A 16,417-nucleotide genomic window follows, 5' to 3' on the forward strand; every position below is an offset into this window, starting at 1 on the left:
GTGGAGGGTTTATAGTTTGTCCTTTCACTGTCTTATTTTCTTCCACAGTGGATATGACCCTGGATGTAGACTCAACCAATAACCTTCTAATCATTTCTGAGGATCTGACGAGTGTCCGGTATGGACATAACAAACAGAATCGTGAAGAACGTGCTGAGGTTCAGCTACGCAGTGTGCGTTCTTGGCTCTTCCGGGTTCACGTCGGGCTGTCACTACTGGGAGGTGGAGATGGGAACAGGCACAGAATGGGATCTGGGTGTTTGCAAGGAATCTGCTAACCGAAAGGGAACTGTTCTTCGGTCTTCGGATTATGGCTTCTGGACTCTGGGTTTGGGAGATGGAAATGTTTTCTCAGCCAGCACTAAGCCACACACTGCAGTGTGGGTGAACACCTGGTTACACCGAGTGGGCATTTTCCTGGATATGAATATTGGGAACCTTTCTTTTTGGGACATCACTGATGGATCCCATACCTTTACATTCAGCAAAATTCCAGTTTCAGAGCCACTGCGCCCCTTCTTTTCTCCTTCAGTTTTAAGCAATGGTGATAAGGGCTCCCTGAGTATTTGTCCTGTAGTAAATCCACACATTCCATTCTTCCAGCACAACCCAAGATAGACCAATCAAGCCAAGACAAGGAAAACATTTATTAAGCATTCGTTTGTGCTAATACTTGTGGCCTTTTCTACATGGAACACACATTATAAATGCAATAAAAAAGAAATTTGGAAAACTTATGTTTCATGAACTCAAAGAAGATTTTTTTTTCCTTGCCCACATTTAATTTTTATTCTGACTTTTTTAATGGTGTACAAAACAATATTTATTTATTTTTTTATTACTGAAAGTGAGAGGGAACTTTTGTGGCCTTTTTGTCTTTTTCTTTTAGGCGGCCTTAAGCTGAAGGGAAAAGGGGGGTTTGCAAAATCACTCGCGAAAGGAAAATTTGCTTTGTTAATCATGCCATATGGTGGGTGATTAACTGCGTGGACAATTACGTCTCACTTTTAATTAATTGTGCTTAAGGCTTTAATTAAGTGTAGGGGCTGCCCTTAGAGCAGCTCGTCCTGACTAAGGCGCGTGCGCTGGTGACGTCTCGCAGTCGCTGAACACGCGGCGAATGTTCCCGCGGCCACAGCGCAGGTGAAGCGGGGAAGCAGCGGTGCGCCCGTCTCCATGGCAGTGCTGATTCTCAGGAATTCGTCGCGGATGAAGCACTTGGCCCGAGTCACGCGTGGGTCCTCTCCGGGCTTGGGAAGCAGCATCCTCAGGAGCAGTGTAGCGAGCAAATGCTGGAAAGCAGTCCTCGATCTTTGATTTTCCAGCAAGGCCTTTCTCAGCAAGCAGGTCTCACTGGTTGAGGAACAGAATCGCAGAGACGGTGCGCAGCCGCCCGTTGTTCCAGACGGTGCAGGGCCGCGGCAGGCGGCTGCCGGGCTGTCCTCCCGAAGGGCCACGTCGCAGCTGTGATGCGCAGCAAAGTGATGGCCGCGCAGCGCGGGGGCCGGGCCCGTTTGGTCATCGCACTGGCCGCCCACATCGACCACGGCCAAGCCGCCTTTGTCCACCCGGAATTTGGTCTCAAAGGCTCCACAAGTCAGGACGTGGCCGCGAGGCAGGCGCTGGTCGCTGGGCACGAGTGGGCCTGCTTGCCGCCATCAGTCTCGTCCACGCAGTCCTGGGCGCAGGTAGTCAGCGGGCACCCACGGGCGCGCTGGTGGCAGGCGTGCCCTCCTCCTCCCGCAGAGCCCTGGCGCGCTCGGGAGGGAAATCAAGGCAGGCGCGTGCACCATGCTCAGGGTGCGGTCCCCGCCGCGCTGGTTCTCGGGCTTGGCCAGCTCCACGCGCGGCTCCAGGTTGTCACGGCGGCCACGAGGGTCTCAGCGGCCTCTTTCAGGTTGTTCTCCATGTCCTGCGCTTTCGTGGCCTTCTCACCACCGCTGTTTGCTGCTTGCAGCCTGCGGGTCCTCTTCAGCGCCCTCTCCATTAAGCCCATTAACAGGCAGGATCCTCATTTGCTTCACGATGGTGCTTCTACCACATTCTCCAGCACCCAGCCGCCGCAGGCGGGGCGTGACCCGTCAACCTGCTCGTCCTGCTGCAGCAGCTTCTCCATCTTCTCGTTGGCCGCGCGCTGCGCCTTCTCCTCGTTGCGCTGGTCCTCCTCGGCCTTGCTGTTCCCGAGGCCTCGCGCGGGCCGGGCTGGCCGGGGCGGGCTTGGCTGCTGGCGAGGAGCGCGCGGGGCTGCCTGCGGGCCGCGGGCGGGCGCGGGGGAGTGTGCGGTGTCGGTGGGAGCCCAGGGGCGCGCGCAGATCCCCGCCCCGCGAGCCGAGGCCGAGAGGGCTGAAGGCGGCCGCCGCGGGTCCGAGGCGGACTGGGCTAGGAGCCGCGGGAGCTGCCGCCCGGCTCCTATTGCCCTGGCCGCGGCCCCGCCACCGCCCCGAGCCAAAGATGCCGTGGCGGGCGGGGGGAGCGGGGGAAGCTCAAAGAAGTTTTAATTGGAAAATAAATTTCACTTTATATACTAAATGTTGTGGGTGGTTATTCTCTGAATATATGCTTATTCTCTTTGAATGCAATGATCTCAGAGAGAGGGGCAGGAGACTCTTGAGAGCATAGGTAGGGCCTAATGGGAGGACAGGCCAGTAGGTCAAGCCGTCCATGTTCTTGTAAATAACGATGAACATGAAGCTTCACTGAGCTAATCTTGGTGGTGACCATGAGTCACAAGGGGAGAGGGAGGGAAAAGAATAGATGGAACACGGGGCATTCTGGGGCAATGGAATTGTTCTACATAGACCACATCAAAATCACCAAATCTATAAAAGCGTACAGTCCACAATATAAACCACAACATAAATCGACCATGGTTAGTAGCAATGTTTCAATATTTGTACATCAACTGTAATACATGTACCATCCGCATGTAAAATGTTATTCATAGGGGGAAGGGGAAAAGGAAAAGGACTTTGGGTATATGGGAATCACCTATATTCTGTACATGACTTTTCTGTACCTTAAAGCTTCTTTGAAGACAAATGAAAAAAATAAGACACTGGGTGAATACGTGGAAGAAAATGTCACATCGAAGACCACAGATCTTACTGTGATGAAAGACAATAGGAAATTTTTTTAATTATATTTTTTATTTCAAACTTTTATTTTTTTGTATTTTATTTGTTATTTTTAAAACCATCATTATTATATCATTTTCATATTAATTGTATTTGGCTACAATGTTGGCTTCAATTTTGAAGAAGTTTTGGATCACAGAAGGGTTGCAACTATGATGGGGAGGATCATGGGTGTGCAGTGTCAGACACGGGGTTGCACTGGAGGAGGTTCACCTGGGGCATACCTACAAGGAATACGAATGCCTTCAAGTGTTCATGGTGCGCTGTCACAGTGGGTGGAGATCCAAACAATAACTAAGGAAATATCAAATTCCCATCCTGGGGAGCTCTGCCACATTCTCCAATGGGACAGCAAGAATCTCCTGAGTGATTAGAGAAGGAGGATGGACCATTTATGTGTCCTTGACTGTGATGACTGTACTTATGAAACTTTACTTTTGAAATTGAATCTTATCATGGTACTATAGGGTGCCTAAGAGTTACCTCCTGAGAGCCTCCTTTTAGCTCAAATGTGGCTTGTTTCTAAGCCAAAACTCAGCATATAAATACATTAGCCTTCCCCCAGCATGGAACATGATTCCCAAGGATGAGCCTCCCTGGCATAGAGCGAGTATTACCAGCCACCAACTAGCAATGCAACTGGAAAAAGACCTTGACAAGAAGGGGAAAGGGTAAAGACAAATGAGTTCATAAGGCCAAGAAACTTCAAAATGAGTCTAGAGGTCATTTCAGAGGTTGTGCTTATGTATGTCTCAGCAGATACTCACTGACTGCCAAAGTAAATATTACCACAAATAGCAGGGCTCCTGAGGGCTCTGGAGACATCCAGACACTATAGGCAGGGCAGACAGCTCAGGAGTTTGGTGCCCTGCCAGTAGGCACTACTTTGGAATTTATGCTTCCCACTATGACAGAATTGGAGCAGTTGTGGTTTCCCCACACATGGCTATACTGTCCCTCTAATTGAACCTATAATTAGTACTAGAGTTGATAGTTGTATATCCAAGAGACTTAAATCTGGGCTATTCATGTGCCATTTGGGCCCTGAATCTCAACAGACTTGCAACATCTACTCTCCAGTTCATTGGACTCACCCAGGACAACTAACAAGGAGATGAAGTCTGACAATGGCCATCTCAAGGAACAGAGAGAATCTGCAACTGTAAGCAAGAAAGTCCCATCCATTTGCCCCATAGGTTCTAAGTCCCCTCTCAATTAGAGGTGGAGTGGGCATCACCATCACAGAATCCTCAGGATTGGGGAATGGGCAATGGACTAGAGTAGACTTACAGTTGTTCTACTGCAGATATTTGATCCTAGCAATAGAAGTAGTTTTATCATGGATGTGGAGGCAGTGGCTGATGGAGGTTCCAAGGGGAGGAAGAGGGAAAAATAGGTGTAATTTGGGAGCATTTTCAGTACTTGGAATTTATCTTGAATGACATTGCACTGACAGATACAGATCATTGTATATCTTATAATAAAATGCAAAATGAGCAGAAGAGAGGGTAAATTACAATGTAAGCTATAATCATCACTTAGTGGCAATGTTCCAAGATGTGTTCAATTGTGGCAAATGTACCACAGTAGTAAAGAATGACGTTGATGTGGGAAAATGTGGGAGAGCTAAGAAGCAGGACATATGTGAATCCCCTATATTTTTTGTGTGTAACATTTATGTAATCTAAGTTTCTTCAAAAAATAAAAAAACTGAAAAGTATATTTAAAAACTAATTAAATAGAGATTCATTAAAAATATTGGTGAAGTTGCTACATGTATAAATACTTGTGTGTCAGGAAAAAAATAAATTGCATTTTAAATACTAAATAGTATGAATGGTTATTCTCTTGTTTTATGTTTATATTTACATTTCTATAAAAACATCCTGAATTCTCAGCTCAATTTCCAAATATTTTTATTTTAATTTTTGTAACAACAACTAAATATATTGTGGAGGTTATCAATTAAACATTGGCACATGCCCAAATTGTGTAATTTTCAAAATGATAGGGAAAGAGTACCTTCTAGTCAAAGTAAAATTGTATATGTGTTTAAACAATAGAAAATATATAAATACCAGTATAATATCCAGAATTGAAAAGACAACTTTTCTCCATTATGACAAAGTTTATCTTAAATTTCCCTCACCTGTGCTCCCCTATGTAGATCAACCACATACTTCACGTGATGTAGAAAGATAACGGTTTGGTATCAAGTGTCCTCCTGGTAGCATCTCATATGAGCAATCTTTCATTCCTTACTTCTTCCATGTGGCACCCTCCTTCTCATGACACAGACCTTTAAATCCCTAGAACAATCAATAATGAACAAAAATGAGCAGGCCTGATAAATCCTAGAGAGGATTTTAAAAAGAATTATAAAAATATAGAAACAACCCAAAATAAGATAAGAAGAACATATCACAAAGTAACATAATCCAGCTATTATAAATACACACAACATAATTTAATTACAAAGATCTACTGACTAAAAGTAAATTATATATATATTCTTTATACACCATCAACATAAGAATGTTGTAGAGGCAATATTATTCATCAGGGAGATGGAAAAATAATAAATGTATAAATGGCCAAGAACAAACATTCAAAAAGTGTTAAGCAAAACCTGACAGAAGTACCTAATTAAAGAGACAGTTCTGGAATAAAAGTTAAAGATATATTTTATTTTGGTAAAATTCATTGAAAATAAAATTTGCCATTGGTTAAACCATTTAAAAGTGTACAGTTTGGAGGAATGAAGTGCATTCATGATGTTGTGCAACCATTATCACATTCTAGTTCTGTAGCTTTTTCATCATTACGTATAGAAAGCCTGTACTTATTAAGCAGTCATTCGCCCTTTCCTTAAGCCAACACCAATTTGTTTTCTATCTCTATGGATTTAGCAATTTTGGATATTTCATATGAATGGAAATAAAAGTATATGTTCTAAGGAAGTGGCTGTGGCTCAATCAGTTGGGCTCCCATCTACCATATAGTAGGTCCTGGGTTCATGTCCCAGGGCCTCCTTGTGAAGGCAGGTTTGCCCGCATTCCATGGAGAGCCACCTGGTCTGCAAGCACCATGGAGTGCCAACTGAGCAAGGTGACACAACAAAAAGGGAGACAAGCAAAAACGCAGAAAAGCATGCAGTGAATGGACACAGCAAGCAGACAGCAAGCAAACCTCAAGGTGGGGAGGGGAAATAAAATAAAAATAAATACAGAGACAGAAGAATGCACCTCAAATGGGTACAGAGAGCAGAGAGCATGCAAAAAGAGCCACAAGGTGGGGGATAAAAAGAAAGTGTATGTTCTATTATTTTGTCTGGCTACTTTCACATAGCATAATGTTTTCAAGGTTCATCCATGCTATAACACATATCAGTACTTCATTCCTTTTTATGGCTGCTATGTCTTGCAGTTCCCATAATTAACCTGCACTTCATAAGCCTCATATGCAAAATATTCTAAATCCAATGATTAAATATTAAGAAGAAGAGGAGAAAAATAGAGATATACAGGGAAGAAGGTGATGTAATGATGGAAGCCAAGATTGGAGTGATTCACCTATAATTCAAAGAATGACAAGGATTGTGGGAGCCAACAGAAGCTGGAAGATGCAAGGAAGGATTTTTCTGTAGAGCTTTCAGAGGGAGTATGGCCCTGCCTACACATTGCTTTCAGAATTCTGGGACATCCAACTGAGAGAATTAATTTTCTGTTGTTTTTGAGCATTCAGTCTGTCTAATTTGTTACAGCAGCCATAAGAGACTAATACAGTGTCATACCAGAGAAGAAGTGTCCAACAAACTCCCATCCTCCTCCCTAGAACATTCCATATTTTTATTCCATGAATGTCAATCAGTGAATTTCCACAGAGCCTCTTGCCAATGATTTTCCAGTCATGTTCCTTCCATGGTCTTGACCATCCAGCCAATGATATCCAGTTACACATATAGCTGTTTCTCCTTTCAAACAAAATGAGCAATCAGATTAACTCCTCAGAATTCTTCTTGTGAGGAGGATTTTCCTTCATCACTGTTCTTCAGGGGAATCCCCAAAAGCCTGAAGTGTTATACCACATTTAGTTGTCATATCTCTTCATTCTCAAACTTAAAACAGTTCCTTCATCATGTTTTCTTATGACTAGACTCAGTCAGGAGAACAATGGAACTCAGTCAGGAATGGAGAAGGTTGCTGTTATGAACTTGAATGAGAAATGGGATTAGAGCAGAACAGCTCCAGTTACTTGAGTCTTGGTTCTCCAACATGTGTGTAAGGACTGAAGGCTGGGATTATGACCTTGATAAGTAAGATTTTGTAATATGGAGTCCTTTCAGTATCAGAGACTCAAAGTACTGAACAGCCAATAAGAAAGGGCAAGGAAATCTCTATCACTGTCCTAGGGAAAGGTAGACAAGTTCATTTCTGTCCAAAGTTACAACTGGAAAAGGATTGTCAGCAACTTAGATCCAAAGACAGACCCTTGAGTGGGCTGGGAAACCTATTTTGTTCCTTTCTTCTTCTTAATGGAAAATTCCCTAATCCAAGAAATGAACATTAATGTGATTCCAGGATGATGGATCTTTTTGGGAAATTCTTGGGAAAAATTAGATGTTTAATCAAAACACTGGGGTTGATGTTTTCAATAACTGAATCCATATGGTGGAATAAAAAAATATAATCCCTGCTTAAGATGGGCTTAAAACAAATAAATGCAAAACACATTAGGGATTACTATTTCATGAGCAAGAACAATGAAACAACAAACTTGAGAATAAACATGCCCCAAATGTCACAACATCCTAAAAGTAATTATAGGATATATTACTTTAAACATTTAAATAGTTAAGATTAGGGAAGTGGACTTGGCTCAACAGTTTTAACATCTGCCCACCACATGGGAGGTCCACAGTTTGAACTCAGGGTCTCCTTGACCCGCGTGAAGCTGGCCCACGTGCAGTGCTGATGCACACAAGGAGTGCTGTGCTGTGCAGGGGTGTCCCCCGCATAGGGGAGCCCCATGCTCAAGGAGTGCACCCTGTAAGAAGAGCCGTCCAGTGGGAAGGAAAGTTCAGCCTGCCCAGGAGTGGTGCCTCACACATGGAGAGCTGATGCAGCAAGATGACCCAACAAAAAGAGACATAGATTCCCAGTGGTGCTGACAAGAATACAAGTGGACACAGAAGAACACACAGTGAGTAGACACAGAGAACAGACAACTGGGGGGGGCGGGAGGGGGATGGGAAGGGGAGAGAAAGAAATAAAAATAAATCTTAAAAAAATGAAAATAAATAGTAAGATTAGAAATAAAACTTCATATACCTCCATGCAAAGATGAACCAACGTATCTCCCATTCAGTGGAGAAGAACAATATGAAAGGGTTTCTCAGAAATATTAGTCACAATTTTTAGTACACTTGTGCATTTTTCAGCTTGCCTTAATGAGTCAAGAGTACTTGAGTACTGGTATTATGTAGGGCAAAACACATTTTCCTTTGCTTTAGATTTAAAGTGATAAGTAATTCCAGCACCAAAAAGCAACTGTTCTCCCTGGAAATGCTTAAGAGGAAGACAGTGTAATTTAATCACTGGAGAGTTATCTCACCCCTTTTAAGCACCTTCTGCTATTTCTTATTTTTTATCATATGATATCATTTTTATTCATTCTTTGACACTTGATCAACATGAGCCATGTAAAACCAAGAGAAATTGTTTTGGATGACTGATTTAAAATGAAATCAATCTCATTTTTATAAGTTGTAATATAGTAGAAACAATTACTTTATAAAAATAACTTCTGATTTTGATACTGTAACTAATAAAAATTAAGATCTTGACTGTTTGACATTGGCAGGAACAATTTTGGAGCTTATTATTATCTTCTCAAAGATAATCTTTGGAATCCTGGAGAGAAAGTTCTTTTGAAGAAGTGACTATTCTAGTGATGTGGTTTTAGGAAAGATTTTTGAGTACATTGAACTCATTTTCTTGATCTAAATATGAGGAGGTTTTACTTGTTTGGGCAAAAACTATTTGAGAGTAGCTCCATTATTTCATAAAGATTAATAATTATGCCAATATTTTGTTTTAAAAGTTTCTGTCCTAATACCAAATCTTATAAGCAAAATCCATCTTAAATGACTGTGAGGATATACTTTATTCATCTTAATAGAAACAAAAAACAATATTAGGATAAGACTTTTGTTTTTGTAACCTATGTAGTAAGTAAAAATGTAATTCCTGCCATAAGTGAATGAAAATTTGATTGAAATAGGTAGAATGTGGTTAATTTGTGAGGAAGGACCCTCACCAAGAAAAACCCTCTGTTGTCTACACAGCTGAGCTGAAAGGAGAAACAGCTGGAGAACAGAGGAAAACCTCAGTATGAATCCAAACTTAAGTTATTTCTTTTTTACTTCTCAGATTTCTACAAAGGGCAGATATAGAGAACATGGTCCAGGGAGCTGAGTAAATTATTACTTCAGCAAATATGGTCTGAGGACAGCCAACTCAATGCCAGGAACAGTGTATGTCTTTAGGGACATTTGAGCCCACTGCTCTATTACCAGCAGACAGATTGTGCCTACCCTGGATCAAAAAATGACATAGTTTTTATCTTCCTTAATGAAATCATTCTGTGGCTGACTCTACAAAATGGTGAGTTGAGGTTCTACCATTGACTTTGTATTAGTCAGGATTCTCTAGGGAAATGGAATCAACAAGGGATATCTGTCGATAGTGAGAGATTTATCAGAGTCTCTCATGCAGCTGTGGGGATACACAAGTCCAGGTTCCACAGGCGGGCTGCAACCAGGGGCTCCAATGAAAGTCCAGTGAAGATTCTTGATGAGTTCTGGGAGATGTTGACTGTCCAAAGACGAGCTGTGAAAAGCTCTCTCAATGCTGGAATCACTTCCCCTTTCAAGGGATTCAAGTGATTGGGTTAAGCATCACTCACTGCTGATGGCAATCTCTCTGATTGATGTAATTATAACCAGCTATCTATCATCTACCACTGCAGCTCTCTGTGGGTGCAGCGCCACTCATGGGCAGGCTGTGCTTTTTTCACATGGGGCGGCTTTCCTTATGGGGCACACTCCTTGCGTGTGGGGCTCCCCTACATGGGGGACACCCCTGCGTGGCATGGCACTCCTTGCGTGCATCAGCACTGCACATGAGCCAGCTCACCACATGGGTCAGGAGGCCTGGGGTTTGAACCCTGGACCTCCCATATGGTAGGCAGATGCTCTATCAGTTGAACCAAATCTGCTTCTTGCAGTCTCATTTTAATATTCCAAGGTGCCAAACCCTATCTTCTTTTCTATTAATTCTTGGTGTCCATGAGAATGAGTCATATAATTTATGGAGGCTGTGTTGGGCATGAATAAGAGATGTCTTGGTACATATCTTATTCCAAAATATAAAATGAAAAAATGAATTTATATTCACAATAAGTTTACTATTGCTTCATGTGAATATGCATTTGTGATGGTGAAATCTGGCCAAGATATTTTTTAAGTTTTTAAAAATTTTTATTCCCCCCTCTTTGCGGCTTGCTTGCTGTGTGCTTGCTCTGTCCATTCACTGTGCATTCTTCTGTGTGTCTGTATTTATTTATTTTTTATTTATCCCCCCCTTGCAGTGTGCTTGTTTTCTGCTCTCTGTGTCCATTCACTGCATGCTCTTCTGTGTTTTTACTTGTCTCCCCCTTTTTTGTTGTTGCATCACCTTGCTGAGTCAGCTCTCTGCAGCACTTGCAGGCTGGGCAGCTCTCCACAGCATGTGGGCAAGCCTGCCTTCACAAGGAGGTCTCAGGACATGAGCCAAGGGCCTCCCATAAGGTAGACTGGAACCCAACTGATAGAGCCACAGCTGCTTCCCAAGACATTTTTAATCCTTGACACTGCATGTTTGGGCATCAGGAAGTTAGGAAGTCAAGTCATAAGAGAGCCTAGAGGAATAATGTGTCCTTGGTCCAGAGGGCTCATTTCCAAGGTTCTCCTTGGCTCTATTCATATAATTACCTTAGGACAAACCTTTCTGTACTGTGATTCTAATAATTAAGCCTGGTTGGAGATGTTGTCAGTCCACAAGGCCATTCTTCTCCAAGTATCCTCACTCTCTCATCAATATACCTTTCATGTTGTGGGCTGAAATTCCTGTTAAGATATAAAGAGATCCCTACTCAAGCCCAAGAAATCCCTTCTTTTATCTTGACTTCCAATGTGATAACCCATCTAGACTCAGGACTCACAGTGTTATCTCTCCATTTTGGTATAACATTAGGAAAAGTAAAGCCTGGAAAGAAACTACCTAATCATCCATATGAAATGGAGAAGGAAATTGCAAAGAAAAACCAAGATGAATAGTTCAATATTATTTATAGTACATACAAATTTTTCTCATTAAAAATACGTATGTGATGTTTATATTTTGATAGGATATGAGCTAAAATATAAATTAAGTTTTTGAGAAAGCTATATTCATTGTCTGTGAATTAGTGGATCTTACACATTAAATAGAAGAACTCTCTTTAATCATACAACCACATTACTTATTATAAATGAATTTCCAGTGTGAATTAGAGGCCCATGTTCCTGCAAATATATTTAGGATAATTTGAACTAGTCAGGGAAATGAGGGATATTTCTCCAGGAAAGAGAATTAAAGACACGAAAGTGAATGAAATGCATGAACCTTTGCAGCAGAAAGGATGAGTGAGACTATAATCTATCTGTTTGCTATTTTTCTTACACAGTTGGTATGCTCTTGGTTGCTGACACAGTCAATGAAATTCTCATCATTTCTGATGAACTGAAGAGTGCCCAATATGGGACTATCAAACAGAAGCTGGAAGAATCTGCAGAAAGATTCAGCAGCTCAGTTTTTGTCCTTGGCTTCTCTCAGTTAACTTCAGGTAGCCATCACTGGGAAGTGTATGTGGGAATAAAGTATGAATGGGATCTGTGCCTCTGCAAAGAAACTGTTCACTAGCAAAGAGAGATCCTGCTATTTTCAGAATTCAGATTCTGGACACTGAGTTTGAGAAAAGGAAGATACTTTGGGGCCTGTACTACACTTTGGACTGCCCTCTGGATGAATCTCCAATTACACCAAGTAGGGATTTTCTTGGATATGGGCATTGGAAATACTTCCTTTCATAACATTAATGATGGATCCCATATCTTTACATTTACCAATATTACAATAATATTTATCAAACTCTGAGCCACTGTGCCCTTTCATTTCTCCTTCAATTCCAAGTAGTGTTGGTAAAGTTTCCAAGAGAATCTGCTCTGTAATGAATCCAAGCCTTCCTTTCCTCCAGCAAATCCAAGATAGACCAGTAAAACCAAGACAATAAAAATATTTGATAATTTATTTGTTCTCATAGCTGGCAACTGTTATACTTGGATTGTAAAATAAGAGAAAAAATTGGGAACATTTTATAATTCACAAACAGAAAATTAAATTAATTAGAATTTAAATTGCACTTTAAATATCAAATATTATCATGGCCAACTCTTTGGGTTTTATTATGTTTACACTCTTGTGTCATTAGTATGTTTTAAATCTCAGGCCTATTTGCAAATATTTTCCTTTGTATTTCTGTGAGGTCAACATCAAATTATGAATTAGGAGTAAAATAAACATATTCATATGATGAATAGAAGTATGCAATTTTCTAAATGATATAAAAATACCTTTTATTGATAATAATATTTATAAATATATGACTTTGAAACACAGAAAACTAGATAAATTCTTGTAAAATATGCAAAATGGAGAACACAACTATTCACATAATGACAAAGTTAAGTAACATGATCTAATAATGGGCTCCAGATGCTTAATCTTGGAAACCAGCTTCTATAAATGCCTATGTGCCCTTGAGATGGTTAGGCTAATGTGTCAACTCAACCAGATAATGGTGCCCAGTTGTTTGATCAATGAAGTTCTGGACTAATTGTAATCCAAGGACATTACTTTTTCATACATGGCTGGTTACATCTGCAATCAACTAACGTGGTCACCATCAGCAAAAAGAGGTGTCTCATCCAATCAGTTGAAGGCCTTCAAAGGAAAAATGATTTCAGCATTCAGAGAGAATTCCCATCTCTACTTCAGACAGACATTGTCTCCTGGGGAACTCATCAAGGACCTTCTTCAGAGCCCCTGGTTTGTAGCCTGCCTGGGGAATTTTGACTTGTACATCCCCACTGTCATGTGAGACAATTTTATAAAATCCTATACTATTGGAGAACCAGCAAGATGGCACCAGAGTAAGGAGCTCCTAGAGTCAGCTCCTGCTACAGGGCAGTTAGCAAACACCCAGAGCTCTGTGGAGCTAGCTGAAGCACCTGTTTGGAGGCTCCAGGAGGCCAGAAGAGCATCCTGCAATGTCCTTGGGGGAGTGGAAGGAGGAGACTGCCTGTCTTCAGAGAAGACTAGTAAGTAGAGGCTCCACATCATGGAGACTGGTGCCTATCCTCCACTAGAGGCACAGGCTGCCTCGGGAGCTGTTCTGTGGCTGGAATTGAAAGTTCCACTTCCCCAAAAAGGGAGGAGGAAGAGATGGTTGGGCACCAATTTCAGTTACTGCGGTCACCCCTCGGGCTGAAGTGTGGTTTGCTGGCCTGGCGAGGGGAGCGGCCGCGGTAGGCCTAATTCCGCTGCCCCCATAATAGGGTGATTGGTCGGGCCCACCGCCACCCCTGAAGGAAGCTCGGCATGGGCGCAGAGTGCCCTCGGGTCTCCCCTTCTCGGCAGCCATGCTTCCGTGGCCACCCCTCCTCCCAGATGGCACCACCCGATGCCTTGTGGGGCGGCACCCTTCTTCTTCCTTCTCCCTGCGCAGGCGCAGGGCAGAAAATTCCAGTCTGCCCTTTTCCCCTCCCCCAACAGCAGCAACAGCCAGGCGTAGGTGGAGAAATCCAGTCTACCCTTTTCCCCTCCCCCGACAGCAGCAACAGCCAGGTGTGGGCGGGAAACTCGTCTGCCCTCCACCCCAGCAACAGCAGCCACCAATCCCTAAACCCTGCCCCTTCCCCCAGCAACAGCGACAGCCAATCCCTAACCACCACCCCTCCCCTGTCCAGTACCGCCCACTGACCTTTCGCTGGCAACCAATTAGAACAGGGCATGGCTTCGACCAATCAGCCTTCCCCAGCCCCTATAAAACTGTTGCCTCTCCCTCAATAAAGTGGACTTGCGTGTTTACCTTGTCTCCGTGGTAGTTCTTCTGCCGTGCGCCCTCCAGTCCTGAGAGCCCCCGACAAGGTCCTGGCCTCCCTAGTCCCCAGTTCGTCACCTGCTTCTCCGGGCGACCCCTTCATCGCCTGCTTCTCCGGGCGACCCCTTCGTCGCCGGCTTCGCCAGGCGACCCCGTCAGCCGAACCGCGCAACCCCTGTGAGACCGATCCCTCGTCTGCTGCCGGACCGACCCCTTGTCCCAAGTGGGACCGACCCCTCGTCCCGAGCGGGACCGACCCCTCGTCCAGAGCTGGACTGACCCCTCGTCCGCAGCCAGACCCCACCTCTACCGACCGAGCAAGCCGCCGCAGTTGGCGCCCAACGTGGGGCAAGGCAACCCCACCACAGCACAACGTGGGGCAAGGCAACTCCACCACAGCCTCACTCCATAACCTGGCGAACCCCCCCCTTCTCAGCTTGGGACTTCTCTCGTGCAACATTGCTGCTACCTGAGCCTTGGCTACCTCATACGATCCACAGCGGTCTGGGAGAATCACTGGATGGCTTTCTCCTTCCATGTTGGGGGCTTATACCGACCCGCTATGATTAAGAGGAGCCTTGGATTTCTCGGGAGTACGCACTTGCACGTCTGAAGTAACCCTACCATAGCCCTATGCTCTCCTCTCTTCTCACCCCTATCTTTTCGCTCTGCATTGCTGCTCCTGAACCTTGGTGACCTCATACGATCCACAGCAGTCTGGGAGAATTGCTGGATGGCTTTCTCCTTCCATGTCGGGGGCTTATACCGACCCGCTATGATTAAGAGGCGCCAATAAAACTCTCAGGAGCGTGTGCCTGAGCACCTCCACCCTGCCTTCACTTCTGCCTCCTCCCCTCCGTGCTTGCTCCCCTTTGCCTTGCTCCACTGCTCGTCGTTCCGCCCTCCCCTCATCGGGGCCTTCTCTTGGCCCGCGACCACCGTCGGAGCCCCACCGGCTCCGACCCCTCGTCTCACCGTGCACCTCGGCTCCCATCGCCGCGCTCTCAAGGTAAGGGCCCCTTTTCTTATCGGCTCCAAAAGGCCATTAGCAATGGGTAACATCCTATCTGCTAAGCAAGCCCCACAAGTTCGGGCCCTCACCAGTCTCCTAGACACTCACCGGTGTAAGATCTCTTTCAAACAGTTTCAAGTATATTGGGACCTTCTTCTCCCCTTTAATCTGTGGCTTACCACGTGTCAGCTTTGGGACCTGGACACCTATACTCGCCTTGTAGATAGGGTCACTTTTGCTGTGGAGCAGGAAGGTAAAAGATTCCCTCCTGGCTTATTACAGGCAACATGAAGTCCAGAAGAAATCTTGAAGGGTATAATCTATGATATGCTATATAAAAAAGGATTTAAAAGCAGCTATACCAAGAAAGTAAGAATTATGAGTCAACTGTAAATAAATTATATATTTCTGTTAATGTGTTGTAATTTTTCTGTGTTTGTCTGTCTGTTCGTTCAATGTCAACATATATTGTGATACCTCCGGATGGTAAATATAAATTACTAGAAATCTTTAAAAGAGCTCTATTCAAATGGCCAAAAATTAAATAAGTGCTTATATTAATACTTAAGTTTATTATATTAATACATAAGTTTAAATGTTAATAAGATATCTACAATTAAAAAAAATTGTAAGTCTTAATTAACAAAATTAACTGTACGTCTTCATAAAAAGTTGTTCTTGCCTAGATTAAAATGAATAACTTATTTTTCTTCACAGGATAATATAAAGAATGTAAAACTTATATGAATATTAAAAAGGTTAAAAGTTTGTAAAAATGCTAACGGAAATGTAATAAGTTTTGCAAAAAGACGTATTTTGTCCTAAAGTAAGATGGCTAATTTTTCATAAACTCTTGAAATTTAATTTGCATGCGGCAAGTGTAAAAGGTATTGTGATAACTTTACGTAAGGGAATGTGTTCTGTAAAGATAAAATTTATCTTCAATAGTTTACATTAAGGTATTAAATGGCTAATTCCAAAAGGTCATTCTTAAATATATATATATAAAACTGAATTGATGATAATAATA

General features: G+C 43.1%; 1 pseudogene; it reads right to left on the minus strand.

The window, feature by feature from the left end:
- Nucleotides 1-1,071: 1,071 nt before the first annotated feature.
- On the minus strand, nt 1,072-2,179 carry LOC101428318 (guanine nucleotide-binding protein G(s) subunit alpha pseudogene; annotated as a pseudogene).
- Between the last annotated feature and the right edge of the window lie 14,238 nt (nt 2,180-16,417).

The sequence above is a fragment of the Dasypus novemcinctus genome, chromosome 31, assembly GCF_030445035.2.
Source record: "Dasypus novemcinctus isolate mDasNov1 chromosome 31, mDasNov1.1.hap2, whole genome shotgun sequence".
NCBI lineage: Eukaryota > Metazoa > Chordata > Mammalia > Cingulata > Dasypodidae > Dasypus > Dasypus novemcinctus.